This window comes from Sardina pilchardus, chromosome 23 (genome assembly GCF_963854185.1).
Source record: "Sardina pilchardus chromosome 23, fSarPil1.1, whole genome shotgun sequence".
Taxonomy (NCBI): domain Eukaryota; kingdom Metazoa; phylum Chordata; class Actinopteri; order Clupeiformes; family Clupeidae; genus Sardina; species Sardina pilchardus.
In genome coordinates, this window is record NC_085016.1 from 2,784,456 (window position 1) to 2,801,955 (window position 17,500).

At 49.0% G+C, this 17,500-nt stretch overlaps 1 protein-coding gene across 7 annotated transcripts in view; it reads right to left on the reverse strand.

The window, feature by feature from the left end:
• Positions 1 to 17,500, reverse strand: part of raph1b (Ras association (RalGDS/AF-6) and pleckstrin homology domains 1b) — a 65,063-nt gene that overhangs the window by 40,171 nt on the left and 7,392 nt on the right. For 6 of the 7 annotated variants that reach the window (XM_062527933.1, XM_062527931.1, XM_062527929.1 and 3 more), the window contains exon 2: positions 2,394 to 2,472. The gene's annotated coding sequence lies outside the window, so the exon portion shown is untranslated. Of the gene's footprint in view, positions 1 to 2,393; positions 2,473 to 6,532; positions 6,613 to 17,500 lie in introns of those variants that run through there. The other variant, XM_062527928.1, reaches the window with a different exon arrangement.

The following is a 17,500-nucleotide window of genomic DNA, read 5'->3' on the forward strand; positions in this document are numbered from 1 at the left end:
ATCCTTCTCCTCTTTGTGCTGGTTTTCCCTCTGCTCCCAACATGTAGCGTCCAGCTGACAACATCCTATCGGTCTCCTCATTTCAATCGAAATGACCTCATGTCCTCCTCCTGTAATACTCACACAACCATGTGTCCACACACACACACACAGAGTGTGTGAGAGAGAGCAGGAGAGAGAGAGAGAGAGTTTGATGAGTTCTTTCTTCTCTTTGTGTAACAGCTTTCATTACAAAGCACCAGCAGCAAGAGACACCCCCATCCCCTGCCCATCCCCTGCACACACACACACACAGAAAAGTGCTGAGTATGAGGGGGAGAGTTGTGGTATGCCATGTCAGGGCATGGGTCCAAATGAGAAATCAAGCCTGATGCCTCCACCCCCACAGCCGTCCTCTTTGTTCTATCCAGGTGGTAGCCTCCAGTGGTCTCTCTCTCTCTCTCTCTCTCTCTCTCTCTCTCTCTCTCTCTCTCTCTCTCTCTCTCTCTCTCTCTCTCTCTCTCTCTCTCTCTCTCTCTCTCTCTCTCTCTCTCTCTCTCTCTCTCTCTCTCTCTCTCTCTCTCTCTCTCTCTCTCTCTCTCTCTCTCTCTCTCTCTCTCTCTTCTCTCTCTCTCTCTCTCTCTCTCTCTCTACCACATCTCAGAGCTAGGGACTCACTAGAGCATGGCTAACTGATCTCACGGAGATAACTGTGTGTGTGTGTGTGGAAAGGCCCCAGGAGCAAAATAAGACACTCTTGCCTCATCTCATCCAGTAGCAAGAAATGTCATCTTCTTAAAGAGCACAAGCTATATAAAACAGTGTGTGTATGTGTGTGTGTGTGTGTACTGTATGTGTGTGAGATAAAACAGTGTCCCTGTGCGTTTATGTGTGTGCATGTGTGTGTGTGTGTGTGATGTGAGACTGAATACGCTCAGAGAACTGGTTCTTCCACTCGGTAGGCAAATGACCCTGTGACCTCAGGGAGAAGTGAGGAGGAGTGAGTGACTAGCTCAACTCGTCAGACAGCCAACGCTAACCGCTAACCGCTAATGACTAACGGCTAACCATCACTCTGTGTGTGTCAGTCCATGAGACATGCAGAGGCGGACACATTCCTGATTCCAAAGAGTGAAAGTCCTGCCATATATTCTTTCTACCTGTGCACTTAACACAGGTGATATCACTAATTACCTGATCTACCTGGCTGCTAATTAGGATGAGCTGGTTTACTAAATGGTTGGATCAGACACTTGGCTTTTACTTTCTGATACCGGGATGTCCGCCTCTGGAGACATGTCAGGTATCAAACCGTCCAACAGCAATCAGCCAGTCATAAACGCAGGAGTCACTGATTAGGATGATAGCTCTATATTACAGCATAGTCAAATACTGTAGTATGATGAGTCATCTCGGTCTTGCGATGGCCTATCCTCGGCCACGCCTCGGCCCTTCCTTGCATCCTGTGGCCACGGCGGACGGCTATCGGGTGTCTGGACTGAGAGGTCAGGCCGTGTTTGAGCACTTGTGCGGCCCATTGTCACTCGCATGACTGGGTTTGAGCGCTCGCCCTCTCCGCCTTTTCAGATTCAGAGGGGCATCTTGCCAGCGTCACACAGCAGCACAAGACTTCACTTAGGCCTGGCACCATGCCGCCAACAACCCGCTGACTCTACTCTCAACCGCTCTCTCTGTCTCTCTCTCTCCATCTCTTTCCTGCTCTCTACAGTCTCTCTCCATCTCTGGCCAAAAAGCCTTCTGAAAATGCCCTCTCCTCTCCTCTCTCCTCCTCCTCTCCTCCCTTCTCTCCTCTCCTCCCTTCTCCTCTCCTCTCCTCTCCTCTCCTCCTCTCCTCTCCTGATTCACTGTGTCAGAGTTGTCCCCAGTGCCACCCTCCTGCCATCTTGATTTTGAAGAGTGGCTCTTAAGAAGCTAAAGCTGCTTCTCTCATCCCCATCCCCTCTCCAACGCCTTCGCTCGCTCACTCCCTCCCTCCCTCCCTCCCTCCCTCGCTCTCTCACTCTTCCCCTCTCTGTGGCCTGGAAACCAAGGAAACAGAACCGATATGCAGCAGAGGCGGTTGCTATGGCTTTCAAAATACTCATCTTTCAGTTTTCATCAGCAGCGTTTCAGCAGCATAACATGAGGAGATTGCAGAGACACACCAATGAACTCTCTCACTCTCTCACTCTCTCACTCTCTCACTCTCTCACTCTCTCACTCTCTCACTCTCTCACTCTCTCACTCTCTCACTCTCTCACTCTCTCACTCTCTCACTCTCTGCTAAGTTCTGCGCCAGGCTGAGATCGTTTCTTCTAATATTAGAACAGGAGAACTGGTTCACGGGCGAAACAGACACATCCACACACAGCAGGGGATTGTGGGTAGGGGAGTGTGATTAAACGAGGACTCACCTTTGGTTCCGGCGCGGGTGCTTTCAGCCAGCGTCTCACACACCCTCTCGCTCACACTCACACACACACGTCAGGATGCCTGAAGAGAGAGAGAGGAGAGAGAGAGAGGAATGAGTGATGAACATGAAACCTGAGCAGACATTATGTGGTTGGTGTGTGTGTGTGTGTGTGTGTGTGTGTGTGTGTGTGTGTGTGTGTGTGAGGGGGGGGGGGGGGGTCAGGCATCCCAAAGCAGGGCACCAGCCTGAGATAACCAGTTAGCCCCAATGGCACTGCACGCTAGGTCATCAGCACGGTAAACAAAAGCAGATGTGTTCTTTCTGTGTGTGTGTGTGTGTGTGTGTGTGTGTGTGTGTATGTGTGTGTAGGGAGAGAGAGAGAGAGAGAGCAGGAAAAGACTCCCATCTAAAACGTGGCTATTTTTAGCCAACCTAGAAACAGGCATTTGGGCTGATTGGGCGACTGAACATCAAAGTGCTGAGCTGGCCACATGCACTGCCCGTGTGTCACCGCGCGGACACACGTCACCTGACCACCAGCCTCACCGCGCGGACACGTCACCTGACCACCAGACTCACCGTTCCGCTTAGTCACGGCAACACCAACGCCACTCAACTGCCCTGATTCAGAATCATGACTCAGCCAAATCACTACAACATGAATGAGAGGGAGAAAGGGAGAGAAAGAGAGGGAGAGAGAGGGGGAGAGAGAGAGGGAGAGAGAGGGGGGGAGAGAGAGGGAGAGAGAGAGAGAGAGAGAGAGAGGGGGAGGGAGAGAGGGAGAGAGAGAGGGAGGGGGAGAGGAGAGAGGGAGATCTGAGTGAATCACATATCCAAAACTGCTGGTGCAGAAACTGGAGAGATTGTGTGTGTGTGTGTGTGTGTGTGTGTGTGTGTGCGTGTGTGTGGACATACCAGGAACAACTGTGTACAGTACAAGTCCACAAGACAACATGTGGTGTTATGATGACCCCACTCACTGGTCATGTGTGCCTCTGCGTGTGCGTGTGTGTGTGTGTGTGTGTGGGGGGGGGGGGGTAGGGGGGGAGAGAGAGAGAGAGAGAGAGAGAGAGAGAGAGAGAGAGAGAGAATAGAAAGAGAGAGAGAGAGAGAGAGAGAGAATGTGTGTGGGTGTAGAGATCCCAGCGCTCTGGTTTGATCCCAGTGTGATGATGTTAAACATGGCAGCTCGTCATTCCTGGAGTTGCGTTGCACAAGCTCCTCAGCCACAAGCATTTCTCCATTTCTCCATAAACACGAGCGGATTATTCAGCATTTCACCAGTTCTCTATAAACACCAGCTGATTACTCAGCATCTAGAAACACACACACACAAGAGCTGCCCTCAGCGGCACTGGGTGCAAGTGTGTTGTTCTTTCCAGCGGAAATGAATCGGATACGCAACAAATAAAGTAATTCCACAGCCATGACGTTTACCACTTACTTACCAAATCAGTCTGAAATAAAGAGAACAGAAAGTGACCAAAACAGTCCTGTTGTGGCTGTAATGGCTCTATTAAAGGTCTCGGGTGAGCCCTGGACAGCAGGGTCTGGTCTCCTCAGTATTGGTCATCAGCTGAGAGCGCCATGAGGAGCGAGAGCAGTGCGTACCAGCACCGCTACTGACCAACGCAAAACAGCTACTGACCAACCCGAGCACCACTACTGACCAACGCAAAACAGCTACTGACCAACCCGAGCAGCGCTACTGACCAACGCAAAACAGCTACTGACCAACGTAAAACAGCTACTGACCAACCCGAGCACCGCTACTGACCAACCCGAGCACCGCTACTGACCAACCCGAGCACCGCCACTGACCAACGCAAAACAGCTACTGACCAACCCGAGCACCGCTACTGACCAACGCAAAACAGCTACTGACCAACGTAAAACAGCTACTGACCAACCCGAGCACCGCTGACCAACACAAAACAGCTACTGACCAACCCGAGCACCGCTACTGACCAACGCAAAACAGCTACTGACCAACGCAAAACAGCTACTGACCAACCCGAGCACCGCTACTGACCAACACAAAACAGCTACTGAGCAACCTATAATCTACAAACATGGAATATGATCTCACACACTCAAATATGATCTCACACACACTCACACAAAGAGCTCTCTAATGTTGTTTTTTTTGGTCCCCAGGCCATGGATTCTTTTTCTCTCTCAGACACACACACACACACAGACATACACACAGGAGGCATGCATTCTGCACATACCAGTGTGGACTGTGCCATTACAGTAGCACAGTGAGTGATCTGAGACAGAGGGGAGGGCAGAGCGGTTATGGCCAACCCTATTCCATGAGCTCTGGCACCACAACAAAACACTGCTCCTCTTAGCGCTCACATCTAAAGGCCCTGTGTTTGCAACCTTACCATTTGGCCACCAGTACAAACACACACATGCACGCGCACACACACACACACACACACACACACAAAGCAAACCAACACGGCCAAAGTCCAGAGGTATACTCAGGCAGCCATTTTATCTCCATCGTCCATCATCCGCGCGCAGGAACACAGGAACACAGGAACACAGCTCTGTGCTGCTCTATGGCCGTCTGTCTGACTAGCTCTGCAGAGAGCAGGAACACACCTCTGTACTAGCACAGCAGGAGTCAGTGCTGCAGGAACACACCTCAGTGCTGCAGAACACACCTCAGTGCTGCAGAACACACCTCAGTGCTGCAGGAACACACAGGAACACAGCTCAGTGCTGCAGAACACACCTCAGTGCTGCAGAACACACCTCAGTGCTGCAGAACACACAGGAACACACGTCAGTGCTGCAGAACACACAGGAACACAGCTCAGTGCTGCAGAACACACAGGAACACAGCTCAGTGCTGCAGAACACACAGGTACACAGCTCAGTGCTGCAGAACACACAGGTACACAGCTCAGTGCTGCAGAACACACAGGTACACAGCTCAGTGCTGCAGAACACACAGTTCTGTGCTGCTCTATGGCCATCTGTGTGAGCGAGCGCTGCAGGGCTGCACACACGCTGATGGGTTGAGCACATGAGCAAAGAGCACAACAACATGACCGCTAACCATATTAGCAGCTAGCTCTCGCACCCAATGACCTCCTGCTGGGGAGGGACAAGGTGTGTGTGTGTGTGTGTCAGCTTGGAACCACGAGGCCATTAGAGCAGCACGTAAGGCCATTAGGGCCACATCTAACGATTATTTTCAGAGTCGATTAATAAGGCAACTATTTTCTCAATTAATCGATTAGTTTGTGGATCGATTAAAAGGTCAGGAATGTCAAAGCCCAAGATTATGCCCTCCAATGCCTTGTTTTGTACACACACAATATTCAAGTTTCAGACACTGCAAGCAGACATTATGTATTTCCTTAAAAAGAACGACACAAAGCGATTAGCTGATTACCAAATACTTGACAATTAATTGATTAATCGATGAACTGTTGCAGCCCTAACGGACATTAGCGCCCATGCCAGGGCCGGCTCGTTACAGCTCTGCTGAGCCTTGGCCAGGTGTGTCCGCCCGTGTGCCCCATTTCCTGTGGAAGCCACTCCCCCTGCGGAAGACGGGAGTTCCGACTTCCTGTGCAGACGGCACACCAAGCAGCGTGAAGCCCCCTCCGACGATGGGGCAGGAGGAAGTGAGATCATAGGAAACCCCCCGGCATTAGCTCAAGCGCAGGGACAAAGATGGGAGTTCATGGCAGAACTGCACAGCAGAACTGCACTGCGGAGCGATAGTGGCACCAGATACACACACACACACACACACACACACACACACACACACACACACACACACACACACACACACACACACACACACACACACACACACACACACACACACACACACACACACACACACACACACACACACAGAACTGCACAGCAGAACTGCACAGCGGAGCGATAGTGGCCACACACACACACACACACACACACACACACACACACACACACACACACACACACACACACACACACACACACACACACACAGAACTGCACAGCAGAAGTGCACAGCGGAGCGATAGTGGCGCCAGATAACATAACGACGAGAGCGCTCGCAGGCACAAGTCCTGCCTTACATTATTAAGTAGGTCATATTTGGACAAAGCACCAACTTACCACAGAGTCACAGTGCAGCCTTTATCGACACAGAGGAAGACGGGCAAGAACTGGCAGATCAAAGCAGGCCGGGGCTGCTATCAGGACAGAGGGGTTATTGATTAACTGGCCTTGGGCCCATCATAATGTGCAGAGTGGGGAAAACATGTCTGGGAGTGAGTCAGCACGGTCAGTAGCCATGCAGGCCTGCAACTTAGCAGCCATACACAGCTAGCATGCTGGGGCTATAAGGCCTGCAACTTAGCAGCCATACACAGCTAGCCTAGCCTGCTGGGGCTATAAGGCCCGCAACTTAGCAGCCATACACAGCTAGCCTGCTGGGGCTATAAGGCCTGCAACTTAGCACCCATACACAGCTAGCATGCTGGGGCGACAGTATAAGGTCTGCAACTTAGCATAACATAGGACCCTTTTTAAAATGTAAAAAGTGGGGAACATAGGACCCGAGGAACATAGCTACGCTCTCATTCAAACACAGCAAGCATTCAGCCTTACTCAGAGCAGGCCTGCTGGTGATAACGGTTGGTGATGACGTTCATTCACAGCTAGCATTCAGCCAGACTCTGTTTATGCCTGAATCAGCCATTTCTTATTTTGAAATGTGTACTCCAGATGCCTGGTGAGGCTTACAAGTTAGCATTAAAACACAGCTGCTCAGCTGTTCAATGTGCTAAGTTAGCATTTAAACACAGCTACTCAACTGTTCAGTGTGTTAAGTTAGCGTTTAAACACAGCTACTCAGCTGTTCAATGTGCTAAGTTAGCATTTAAACACAGCTGCTTAACTGTTCAGTGTGTTAAGTTAGCATATAACACAGCTACTCAGCTGTTCAATGTGCTAAGTTAGCATTTAAACACAGCTACTCAGCTGTTCAATGTGCTAAATCTGTGCTATATATGTCAGAAGTTTTTTGTGTTCAAGGTTCTATACTCAAGGTACTCAAGGCATGGGCTAAGCCTACTGTTGTGTGATGATGTGCAATGTGTTTATGATGGGATGGGATAGCGCTATGGTACAGATATAAAAAAATGAAAGAATTTTCCCACAGGGAATATCAAACTAACCAACTAACTACCTAGAATTAAGCATCACTTTGTCCGTGCCACTAAAACAACACGCACACCTCGCCTACTTCATCCATTTTCATTGTGAAACACACTGCTCTGAGCACTCCAGAGTGTGTATGATACTTCTCTGGTGTGAGTGTAATCAGATGGGACGTTCTGTCAATATATCCTGAAGCCAGACTGCCAAAGTGAGTTAGATTACCATCTAAGATGTGCCGGCGTGCCGCTACATCAAGGAGAAGGAAGTGCTGGAGCTGCCCTCTGGAGTCTCCTCTACAGTCTACACCCAAGTCTTTCAGCTCGCCCTCTGGCAACTCTAACACACACACACACACACACACACACACACACACACACACACACACACACACACACACACACACACACACACACACACACACACACACACACACACACACACACACACACACACACACACACACACACACACACACACACACACACACACACACACACACACACACACACACACACACCCCTACACCTCTCTCGGTCCTACAACATAAAAGTGATGCACAAGTCTGCTAATGTTCGAGGAGACCCAATAAATATGACGCATGATGCAGCAGAATAAATAGTGATTATCGATCGGTCCAAATGTGACGGTGTCCATCGGTCAGCTCAAAACAAAGCTGCTGCATCAGGGCTCCAGGCAGAACCAAAACCACAAAGGAAATCGATAGCAAACCTCCAAAGCTGCTCAGCCCTGGACAAGAGCATTAGTATTGACCAACAAGGCACCAGCCAACCCACGGACATTAGCATGGGATGGCTTGGCTCTAAGGGAATGGGGTGGTGTGTGTGTGTGTGTGTGTGTGTGTGTGTGGCTTGGCTCCAAGGGAATGGTGAGGAACATCAATGTGTGTGTGGCTTGGCTCAAAGGGAATGGTGGGGAGCATCAGAGTGGATCCCACAGTGGCGATCTAAAGCGTGTGTGTGTGTGTGTGTGTGTGTGTGTGTGTGTGTGTGTGTGTGTGTGTGTGTGTGTGTGTAGATCTAAAGTGGTGAAGCCAGTAGGTCTCTGGTGGGCTCCATTAAGGGCCAACCTCGCAGTGCAGCAGCACTTACAGCTCAACCTCCAGCCAGCTCACTGAGAACCAGAATACGTGCACAGGTGCACATGTGCATATGCACACACACACACACACACACACACACCTACACACACGCAGACACATAGACACACACACACTAAAGCACAGCCTATAAAGTGTGTGGGGCATATTTCCACTGAAACATCTCGAGTATTTTAGTGTTTGGCTGATAAATCGGCTGCATGTGCTTCAGCACACCCGTGTAATGTTTCCATGGCCTCACCAGAGCGCAGAGCTGGGGCCTGACCCGATGTGTGTGTGTGTGTGTGTGTGTGTGTGTGTGTGTGTGTATGTGTATGTGTGTGTGTCCTGACCCAGCCCATACTGCTCTACTTCTCCTGAAGAACAACACCAGCTTCACACTGATCTCAGATCTGAGGCCTGACGGCTTTAACCGTAATGCTCCAGATTACAGGGCCCACAGGCCTCACACGCATGTGCACACACACACACACACACACACACACACACACACTTGTACAGAGGACGAGTCTGGATTTCATTAAGCAGTGGAGGGTTTCTCCACACTGTAGTCCTTTACTGGACGGCATGGACACACACACACACACACACACACACACACAGATGGTGGGAATTACACAGTGCCGCTGCGAATGGAATTTTCCCACGGCGACACGGGATCTGGAGACTCCCCCCTCGTTTTCCCTCCCCTGATACTGTATAGAGAGATTCTGTCCATCCTTCTCCTCCACTTCAGCAGAGAGAGATTCTGTCCATACTTCTCCTCCACTTCAGCAGATAGAGATTCTGTCAATCCTTCTCTTCCACTTCAGCAGATAGAGATTCTGTCCATCCTTCTCCTCCACTTCAGCAGAGAGAGGGATTCTGTCCATCCTTCTCCTCCACTTCAGCAGAGAGAGAGATTCTGTCCATTCCTCTCCTCCACTTCAGCAGAGAGAGGGATTCTGTCCATCCTTCTCTTCTACATGAGCAGATAGATACTGTAGTCTGAGCATTTCCTGTTCTCCTGATTTGACTCCATGTCTCCTCCCACTCCACAGCCTTTGTCCTCGCTGCTCTACAACATCCTTGTGACCATTGTCAACACACTGATAAGCTGAATAATAGTTTTGAATTTGATCGACAGCAATGTATTTTCAAAACTCTTCACTACTAGGATTTCAATACAAGCTGCATTGCAACCATACACATGTTCTACTCTTACATCGTAGTAGTAGCATTTATACTCATAAAACACACATAAATCATGTCTCCCAGCCAGTAAACACGACCACACACACACACACACACACTCATAATAGATCTGACCCCTGCTTTGACTTTTGACTACCTGACTTGCTTACGACAAGCTTATGGCACTGCAGTGCAACCACCACACAAATGTTTTACTCTTAAATAGTATAACACACATAAGTCATGTCTCCAGGTCGGTCAGTAAACATGACCACACACACACACACACACACACACACACACACACACACACACACACACACAATAGATCTGACCTCCGCTTTGACTACAAGCTTATGCCACTGCAACCATGCCACTGCAACCCATCTACGACACTAAAGTTGGCTATTAACGACAGCACTCCTCTGAATCTACGACACTAAAGTCGGCTATTAACGACAGCACTCCTCTGAATCTACGACACTAAAGTCGGCTATTAACGACAGCACTCTTCTGAATCTACGACACTAAAGTCGGCTGTTAACGACAGCACTCCTCTGAATCTACGACACTAAAGTCGGCTGTTAACGACAGCACTCCTCTGAATCTACGACAGTAAAGTCGGCTATTAACGACAGCACTCTTCTGAATCTACGACACTAAAGTCGGCTGTTAACGACAGCACTCCTCTGAATCTACGACAGTAAAGTCGGCTATTAACGACAGCACTCTTCTGAATCTACGACACTAAAGTCGGCTGTTAACGACAGCACTCTTCTGAATCTACGACACTAAAGTCGGCTATTAAAGAGACCCTATGCAACTTTTTCATAGTCATGAAATCGCTTAGAAATCGTTGTTTTGCTTGACTGACCAGTTTTATCGAAAACAGTCACATTTCCTCCCGCCCCTAGTGTCCCTCTCCGCTATTACAACCTTGCAACTTTCTGATAAACGATCGTTTGCTGTTTACATCTGGAAGTCAGAGACGCGAAAGGAACAAGAAGAACCACGCTTGCAATTTATATATTTATATATAGCCTATATATGTATAAATATACACGCTAAAGCTGTCGGGGAAGCTCTGCAGAGAAATATGCAAGCATAAAACGAGCGAAAACGAAAAAACGAAACCGAAACCAGAGATGAAATCGCCAATCCTGCATTATTCCTCTTTAACGACAGTACTCTTCTGAATCTACGACACTAAAGTCGGCTATTAACGACAGCACTCTTCTGAATCTGGGTCATTCCACGCCAAATCAACCAGAGCCCACGCACTTGCGTCTAAAAAAAATCTGAAAAAAATACCATGTGTGCCTATGTTACCCAGGAGACACTCTGTAAAATGTTTTTGTGCTAAGATCAATACTTTTCAAGTAACAGCCAGTTTTACAGGGGGAGGGGGGTGTCAAATTTGTTCTACCTCTTTTTTTTGTCAAAGTTCACAAGCTCATTGCTCAAGAACTAGAATCTGTAGGAGGCTCAAATTTTGCAGGCTGGTGCATAAATAGGAATAGTATGCAGTAAAATCACCACGAGTAGTCTGGATGATCCTGCATGGTCATAGCAGTCCCTCAAAGTTGATCAAATTTTTATTGGAGTTCTTGGCTGGGCTCTGTTTAGGCTTACAGAAGACATATTTTTACTCAACATAGGCTCTTGTTTTTTTTTCTCTTATTGAGATCAGTAGAAACACTCTCCGAAAAAGCAATGGAGAGAAAAGAAAATCCATCAGGGACTGAACAGCAGACCTCACAAGTTTGAAAAATTATTTTGGATCTCATATTCAGAGCACCCTAACGCCTTGTGGGAATATACAAAGATTTTTTTTTTATTTTTTTCGTTAATCTGCATTACCTCTTCTTTTTAAAAACACCAATTTGACTTGTCTTATGCGAATCTTTATTTTTCATTTTCCACCCTAAACATGGACAAAATGCACCATTGAGATCAATATGTTTTGTCCCCACCCGGCAATTTCAGTGATTCAGTGATTTTAGTGGCACCTAGTGGTTACTCTATACAAAACAAATCTCTCAATAGATCTCTATGGTGCATTTTGTCCTTGTTCAGGGTGGGAAATGAAAAAGAAAGATTTGCATAAGTCAAGTCAAATTGGTGTTTTTAAAAAGAAGAGGTAATGCAGATTATAGAAAAAAATATTTAAAAAATCTTTGTATATTCCCACAAAGTGTTGGGGTGCTCTGAATATGAGATCCAAATTTATTTTTTAAACTTGTAAGGTCTGCTGTTCAGTCCCTGATGGATTTTCTTTTCTCTTCATTGCTTTTTCAGAGAGTGTTTCTACTTATCTCAATAAGAAAAAAAACCCAAGAGTCTATGTTGAGTAAAAATGTGTCTTCTGAAGGCCTAAACAGAACCCAGCCAAAAACTCCAATAAAATTTTGATCAACTTTGAGGGACTGCTATGACCATGCAGGATCATCCAGACTACTCGTGGTGATTTTACTGCAAACTATTCCTATTTATGCACCAGCCTGCAAAATTTGAGCCTCCTACAGATTCTAGTTCTTGAGCAATGAGCTTGTGAACTTTGACAAAAAAAAGAGGTAGAACAAATTTGACACCCCCCTCCCCCTGTAAAACTGGCTGTTACTTGAAAAGTATTGATCTTAGCACAAAAACATTTTACAGAGTGTCTCCTGGGTAACATAGGCACACATGGTATTTTTTTCAGATTTTTTTGAGACGCAAGTGCGTGGGCTCTGGTTGATTTGGCGTGGAATGACCCATCTACGACACTAAAGTTGGCTATTACCGGCAGCACTCTTCTGAATCTACGACACTAAAGTCGGCTATTACCAGCAGCACTCTTCTGAATCTACGACACTAAAGTTGGCTATTACCGGCAGCACTCTTCTGAAACTACGACACTAAAGTCGGCTATTACCGGCAGCACTCTTCGGAATCTACGACAATAAAGTCGACTCCAAATGGCAGCACTCTGAACAAACAATCTGAATCTATGATACTAAGATACTGTAGGCTACTAATGGCCGCACTCCTCTGAATCTACGAGCATAAGGTAGGCTACTAATGGCCGCACTCTTGTGAATCTACGAGCGTAAGGTAGGCTACTAATGGCCGCACTATTCTGAATCTACGAGCGTAAGGTAGGCTACTAATGGCCGCACTATTCTGAATCTACGAGCGTAAGGTAGGCTACTAATGGCCGCACTCTTGTGAATCTACGAGCGTAAGGTAGGCTACTAATGGCCGCACTCTTGTGAATCTACGAGCGTAAGGTAGTTTACTAATGGCCGCACTCTTGTGAATCTACGAGCGTAAGGTAGGCTACTAATGGCCGCACTCTTGTGAATCTACGAGCGTAAGGTAGGCTACTAATGGCCGCACTCTTGTGAATCTACGAGCGTAAGGTAGGCTACTAATGGCCGCACTCTTGTGAATCTACGAGCGTAAGGTAGGCTACTAATGGCCGCACTTTTGTGAATCTACGAGCGTAAGGTAGGTTACAACTGGTCGGTTCAGAGCTGCTGCTAGCAGTTGTTGCCAAATTCATGAGGAACATGTGTATGCTGGCTGGGCCTGGACTCCCATCTGACAACATGGCAGAGACCGTGTGTTTTATTAATGCCGTGTTTCCGACCCAAAGACATTTGGAGAGGGGCGCAGCCAGGAGAGCAATGGTGCTGATGAAATATGCAGAGGAGGGGTGAACGAGCCTAAACAGACGAGAAGAAAGAGAAGAGAGGCAGAGAGGGGAAGGAGAAAGGGATGAATGAGCCTAAACAGACGAGAAGAAAGAGAAGAGACACAGAGAGGCAGAGAGGGGAAGGAGAAAGGGATGCAAGAGATCTGAGAAGTTCTTCTACAGAACCGCTCACTTGATGCATTGCTGAGCCACCTCATCACCTGACCTGACTTACGGACGATTCAACTTCCGGCAGGATGTGTTTAGCTTCTACTGTTCTTGTGGCTCCAACTGACAACAGCATCACTCCATCACTCCCGTCCCGAACAGGAAGTGGTCAGCCGTTAGCCGGCACAAAACAGTAGAGACCATAGCAGCATCACTGCGTAGAGTATTCACCACTCCCGTCCCGAACAGGAAGTGGTCAGAATAAGGCCACGGGCCATCACAGCAGGCGGCCACTCCTGCGGACCTCAAATCAGCGCCCGTGCCCACGGCGCCTCTTCTCAGAGTTTCCATCTGGCAACAAGGTGTGTCACCGCGCTCTGAGCTCACAAATAGTGTGTGTGTGTGTGTGTGTGTGTGTGTGTGTGTGTGTGTGTGTCACCGTGCTCTGAGCTCACAATAACGCCAGTGTCGCCGTGCCAGAGCAAGACACAACAGGTGAGTGACTAACAGTCTGGCCTGAGTGCATGGTGTGTGTGTGTGTGTGTGAGAGAGAGAAAGAGTGAGAGAGAGGGAGGGAGTCTGTCTGTCTGTGTGTGGTTGTGGCATCAAAGAAGGCACATTCGCTGTCTGTACCAGCCAATGTTGCCCAAGCAGACAGTGACACACACATACCCACACACACACACACACACATTCACTGAGTCACCGCCTTGGAAGCACAGCCAGCTGCCTTTCATGTAAGTGTGTGACGAGTTGGAATATGGCATGAGCCTGGCATATGAGCATGGGGTGTGTGTGTGTGTGTGTGTGTGTGTGTGAAAGAGAGAGAGGAGTTGGAATATGGCTAGAGCATGGAGTGAGCGTGTGTGTGTGTGCAGGTAGAGTCCTGAGAGGCGGCTGGCGTCTCTGGTGGTCAGGCCAGTATGTGTGTGTGTGTGTGTGTGTGAAAGAGAGAGAGAGGAGTTGGAATATGGCTAGAGCATGGAGTGAGCGTGAGCGTGTGTGTGTGTGCAGGTAGAGTCCTGAGAGGCGGCTGGCGTCTCTGGTGGTCAGGCCATTATGTGTGTGTGTGTGTGTGCGCGTGTGTGTGAAAGAGAGAGAGGAGTTGGAATATGGCTAGAGCATGGAGTGAGCGTGAGCGTGTGTGTGTGTGCAGGTAGAGTCCTGAGAGGCGGCTGGCGTCTCTGGTGGTCAGGCCATTATGTGTGTGTGTGTGTGTGCGCGTGTGTGTGAAAGAGAGAGAGGAGTTGGAATATGGCTAGAGCATGGAGTGAGCGTGAGCGTGTGTGTGTGTGCAGGTAGAGTCCTGAGGGGCGGCTGGCGTCTCTGGTGGTCAGGCCAGTATGAGTGTGTGTGTGTGTGTGTGTGTGTGTGTGTGTGTGTGTGTGTAGGTCTCTGGTGGTCAGGCCAGTCCAGCGCGGTGGGCCAAGTACAGCCGAGGAGTCAGGATGAGGTCACAGCAGCCAGTTTGACCAAAGTGTGTGTGGAGTGTTCCATGTACAGCCCACACTGCTGAGAGTGTCTCCTGTGTGTGTGTGTGTGTGTGTGTGTGTGTGTGTGTGTGTGTGTGTGTGTGTGTGTGTGTGTGTGTGTGTGTGTGTTATAGGGGGGTTGTAGTCAGAGCCCTGTGGCTAGAGCTCGAGCTCCTCAGACAGCAGATCTACCACAGAGTACATGAGCTTTAAAGTTCCACTTGTAAAATAAAACACTCACACACTCATCACTGCTCTCTCGCTCTCTCGCTCTCTCGCTCTCTCTCTCTCTCTGTGTGTGTATGATTGTGTGTGTGAGGGTGTGTGTTGGGGTTGGTGGCCGTCGCCATTGATGCAACTTTCCATGCCTTCACTCTGTTTGCATATGGCTCAGAGGCTCCAGGAATAGAGTGCAGGATGGGAGAGACTGGAACTCCATTTTCCAGCCAAGGCCCACAGACCATGAGCACAGCGCCAAAATAAGAGTCCTGCCTGGTAATAGAGCGCAACATCAAAATAAGAGTCCTGTCTGGTATAGAACGCAACATCAAAATAAGAGTCCTGCCAGGCAGCACCCCTATTTACCACAGATGATGAGCACAACATCAAAATAAGAGTCCTGCCTGGCAGCGCCTCTATTCACCACATATGATGAACACAACATCAAAATAAGAGTCCTGCCTGGCTGCACCCCTATTCACCACATATGATGAGCACAGCATCAAAATAAGAGTCCTGGAGGCAGGCGGTGGAGATGGGAGTAACTATTTCACTGCTAGCTAGGTAGCATTTAGCGCTCACTGGTAGCACAAAGCAGTCTCTGTTGTCTCAGGAAGCCAGTGCTCCCAGACATTAGAGCAAGATGGCAAAAGAGAAGTGATCTGCTCACACTGGTGGTCTGCAGTTGCAGATGCTAAAAGAGGAAGAAGGTTGCGCTGCGCTGAGTAGGCTACGGTCAGCTTCCACTAAGGTCACGCTACAACAGGGCACCAGACACTCAGCTGACCACAGCACAGCTATACACACCTTATGACACACACACACACACACCTTATGACATGCCAATGACAACACACACGTACATACACACACACACATTAGGACATGCCAATGACAACACACATGTACACACACACACCTTATGACATGCCAATGACAACGCTTGAGGCCCAAGGCAGAATCTTTATGACTGATGGGCCCAAAGAGTAAACATTATCTGAGCCACATAGCTCTGTTATGTCCCATGGCAGCAGCAAAGCAGGCATACACAGACACAGACAAACACACACAGACACAGACACAGACACAGACACACACCAAGGGCAGAAATAACAACTCCGACCAAACAACCCCCCCAGAGGACATGAGAGCTCATTGTGCCCGTGCAGAGGAATGTTGAATGGGATGTTTTTTTCACGCCTCCTTCGGTCCCATCTTACATCCCCGGTCCTAATTACACACGGATATTGTGCGTACACTCATCAAGAAAGCCCACTCTCTACTCCTAATTACATGTGGATAGTGTGTGTAGACTCATCAAGAAAGCTCGCACTGCACAGATTAGTTCTGAGGGAATGGAATGTGCACATGTTTCTACCACTAGCACAAAAGTCCAAACATACGCGAGCAGACAAATTGGGCTCGCTCTGGACACGTCACACACACACGTCACACACACACACACACACACACACACATACACACACACGTGGTCAGTTCTGCTGGTTCTGATGAGCGGCCGGCCGGCCGCCGTCTTCATTATTCACGCCGTGTCCATTAAACACTGCGGCCCTCAGAGCGAGAGGAAGTCCAGCTGCGCCGCTAGAGGCGGCCATGTTGGACAGATGATGTCCATCCCAGCTGGCCTTGGGTCATGCCCTGTCGTCATGGTGATCTCACTTAAGTGGCATGAGGTCGCAGCTCTAGATGGCCAAGAGGAGAGCAGCTCACGCCAAGAGCAGCACTGACCCACACCCTGGACTCTTGATCCGCCTCACAGCCCCTCTCTCTCTCTCCCCCTCTCCGTCTCTCCCCTCCCCCCCTTCTCCTCTCCCTCTCCCCTCCCCCCCCCCCTCCTCCTCTCCCTCTCCTCCTCTCTCTCCCCCTCTCCCCCCTCTCCCCCCTGGCAGCATGGAGAGCGACTGGAGCAGGCCGGATGTCTGTAGTCTCCTGCTGAGTTACTTTGCTGCTTTTGCAAAAATCCAACTAACTCTAGTTTTTCCTCTCCTCTCCTCTCCTCTCCTCTCCTCTCCTCTCCTCTCCTCTCCTCTCCTCTCCTCTCCTCTCCTCTCCTCTCCTCTCCTCTCCTCTCCTCT